Source organism: Calonectris borealis, chromosome 23, assembly GCF_964195595.1.
Source record: "Calonectris borealis chromosome 23, bCalBor7.hap1.2, whole genome shotgun sequence".
Taxonomy (NCBI): Eukaryota; Metazoa; Chordata; class Aves; order Procellariiformes; family Procellariidae; genus Calonectris; species Calonectris borealis.
This window is the reverse complement of record NC_134334.1, coordinates 4,221,412-4,225,244: the sequence shown is the minus strand read 5'-3', so window position 1 is coordinate 4,225,244 and position 3,833 is coordinate 4,221,412.

Sequence of the window (3,833 nt, the reverse complement as noted above, 5' to 3'; positions counted from 1 at the left end):
ACGTCCTTCTGGAATACTTCTCTTCACTCTTTCTTTGCCATCATCTGGTTTAATGGAGGTGAATTTTTGTCCGTTGCTGCTGTCCTTTCCAATGCCCTTCCTCCCTTAAGGACTTTGGGTCGCTGGGTCCAGGAGGGTTTCCAGAGTGCTGACTGTCTCTTGTTCAGGCCAGGCACTTGCAAACACCTAATCCTAGAGCAAAGTCCCCCCTGCGTTTGTCAGGCAGCGAGACCTGCCTAGAGGTTTGATGCCAAAGCTAATCAGACGTCGCTTCAGCCCTGTGTTCTGGGGGTCTTGGAAAGGTGCTCTGTGAAAAGCGGTCGGTGGCTCCGAACGGCTCCTTGCACTCGTGCAGCGGGGAATGCCGGTGCCATGCTGTGACTCGGGATGGTCTGCGCTGTCTGCTTTCTAGCCTGGGGAAAAACCCGGGTGAACTGAGTGGGACGCGCTGGCCAGCCCCGGCACTAGGGTCAGATATGGAGCTGAGCCCTCCGCAGGCTGCCAGAAGGTGCAGGGTCTGGCTCTGCCTTTGTCAGTCTGACCTCACTTCGTGGCAGCCGCTTTCTAAAAAACCAGTTGGGAAGGGGAGCTGGCCACAGCCGGGGCTTGCTTGGCAAGGAAATATCGTCCTGAGGACTGCATCCAGATGCCTGTAGGCCACTTCTGTCCCTGCATCTGCTCTGGGCAGAAAACCAGGTGTCCTGGCTGCCTCTGTTCTGCAGAGAAGACCACTGAGGAACTGGATATGGCCCTCAGCTCAGTAATCTCTCAGGGCTGGGAGCAGCAGGGCAGGCAGAGGGCTTGCCCTCCTAAGCACACTGCTCTGTGCAAGACTGCAAGCCAGCAACCCACAGCGGTGGCTGCTGGAAGGTGCTAACACCTGGAAGGATGTGTTTGTGCTGCAGCCAGAGGTGCTCGAGAAGCTGAATAACCAGGCAAGAGGTAGGTGTGTTGGCCGCAGAAGCCCAGAATATCTGTCCCCCGGTGAGCAGCTCTCCCAAGCTGCGATGTGTGATCACGTTGATCGGTGACAGTGACCCACAACGTGCACGGGGCCACCAGTAGCAAGGTGCGAGATGCTGGTTTCAAAACGCTGCGGAGACATGACATAGCTTCTAAAGCAATTTTTGCTCCCAGAGTGGCAACTTTCCTCCCCGGCTACATCTAGGCTAAATTTGTCACTCTTTCAAACGCTGCCCTTTCAACATGCAGGCTGCTCATTTCTCACACTTCCAGCACGCCTTTGTGCGCAGCTGCCGCGGTCTGTTTGGCTCTTATTTCTGGTCCTGAACTCTATCTCTGTGTTCGTGCGTCTGTGCCTGAGTTATTGCCTTGTTCCTGCCGTACTTCTGGGGCAGAGTGTAGCTACTTCCAGCTGCTGCCTGGCGCAGAACATAGTGTTTCGGGATGAAATGTGAGCGTGCCCTTAGCAAACGGGCACCGTCAGGGCTTGCACCGAGAACGAGCGGGGTTGTGGCTGTACACAGGACCTGAGTATCCCATCCCTGAATGCTGCTGTCCGGTTGACCCTGCTGTTTCTTCACTGCTACCCTGCAGCAATTAAGGATTGTGATAACAAACCGCCACTGAAATGGTTGCACAGCCCCTGCCATACAAGCAGCTAAAGGAGTTTTACTTATACCCTTTCCCAGCTGGGTTTAGCTCCCCTTGAAGAAGCACTTCTTCCCGCTCTCCCTCTATCTGTCCCTACTTTAGAAGGTTGTACAGCTTTGCTAGGCTGGTATAATTAATGCAGAGCAATTTATGTGTGTGTACAAGCCCTAAAATGTCTCCAAACCAGCCCCCGTAAGCATCAGATTGGTCAAGACCCGCACCCAAGCTCCTCAGCACAGCCTGGTTTCCCTGCTGGGTCATCGGTTTTGCTGGGCACTGGTTTTCCCCTGATGGTTTCCTATCCAGATGCTGACCCGGGCGGCTCCGTAGCAGGTGGGAACAGGGCTGTGTTTGTGAGCTCTGTTCACGGACACCTGCCTTGTGACCGTGAAAACCCACACTCTCTTGCTTTTCCTCTAACACATTCTCAGCAGATTCAGGATTTAAAAATAGAGGGTTTACTTAAAGTGGCACTAGACGTCTCAGTGCGGGTTGCATTAAAATGGAAACTGTAGTACCTGTAAACACACAAAATACCTCTCATTTCCTGAAAAATATATTCCTCCTTCACAGCCTGGCTGCAGCAGAAATAGGTCTGAACCAGGTCACCCACAAACTGCAGGTCCGGTGCTCAGGAGCTGCCAGCATGCCTGCACACATCCCGCCGCTCAGCTTGGTCACAGGATAGCTGCGTCTTTATTCACAGAGGCAGATGAAAGGCATGAGATGATACTAGCTGCCAACAATTCACTCTCTGACAAATGATCTCTCCACCCCCCACGCTCCCTCCAAGTGCTAAAAGTCCTGAATCGGGTCCCCCCCTTCTGAAACCATAGCTTTAAAACCAGAGCAGTTATTAAAACACCATGGGCTGCTGTATTTCTCTCTGCTTTCTGATTTCCAAGCCACAATTCCGAACTTCTTTTGCTCAAAGAATAAACAGCAGAGATACGTTTTTAAAAAAGAACGTGGAGCCTGTGACCTGCTCGTTTGGCTTCAGGAGTCTGCAGAAAAAGCCCCCGTAACTGAAGGCACGGTGTAGCTGCAGCCGAGCAGCCCACCTGGCCCGCTCCCCGCTCCTTCGCTGTGCGTGGACTTGCCGATCTTTTTATTGTATTTACAAAGACACTTGAGGTTTGGGAATTCCTTGGTGAGCACTTTGTATGAACGTGTCTTTTCCTGTCGGCTGCCTGTCAGCGGCTGCCCGAAACCACGGCTGAGGTCAGGGAAGGACCTGCTGGGCAAACCTGCTCCCTGTTCCTGCTGGGAAAACCCAGCACCTCCCTTGCAGAGCCCTCAGTCCCCTGAAGAGTTGAGGATGTGCAGGATTCGCTCTAATCTGTGATGAGCAACTCCCGCACTGCCCTGTGGGTGGGGGAATCCACCAAAATATGGCATGCTTTCACCGCCGACCGAAGCAACTGGCGTTTGTCAGTCCTAGATAAGCGGGAGGTCACTGCTCCCTCTGCTCTGCCCGCTGCCTCCCCGTGCTGGCGCTCCCGGGTCTGGCACAGCACCACCAGCCCTCAGCAACCCCTCTGAAGTGCAGGGAGAAGACAGTCACGACTCAGAAATGTCCTAGCAGAAATGTCGACGGGAAGCTTCGCTCTGGTTTTAAGCGAAAATAAGAGCGAAGGAGCTGCTCTGGCAAAACTGATTGCTGCAGAAGAGGGGGGAGAGACGCAGCCCTCTTCCAGGCGGGGACTCCGGCAGCCGGGTGGCACATGGCGTGTCGAGGCCAGATGAAACAGGGAGGCAGTTCTTGAGGGTGCACCTGCCTGACTTTTTCATCTGCTTGGCAAGACAAGGTGTCAGATATGGGAGCTACGTGCAAGGCAAGGAAGTGGGGTGGGATGGCAGAGCTCCCACCTCCAGCACTGACGTTCTCTTTGGTGAAGGGAAAACAGTCTCACGGCAGCGAGGATGCACTGAAAAGGTCGTTTCTATTGTGGTGGCTGCTGCTATTGCAAAAGATGGTGAGCCCCTGGCTCCTCCCTCCGGCCTGAGATACAGGCAAGATGACCTCGCCATGGAGGGAGAGGAGGGAGCTTAAAAGGTCGGAGAATAAACCAAGCATTAAAATTGCAGGCAAGTCCAGGCTGGTTTCTTGAAGGACACTAGAGACACTGCTGCTTGACTGAGCACAGAAGACACTCCCAGAGCTGATCTCCTGATACCAACAAAATCTTTCAATATTTCCCTTCGCTTCTGCAGTGGGC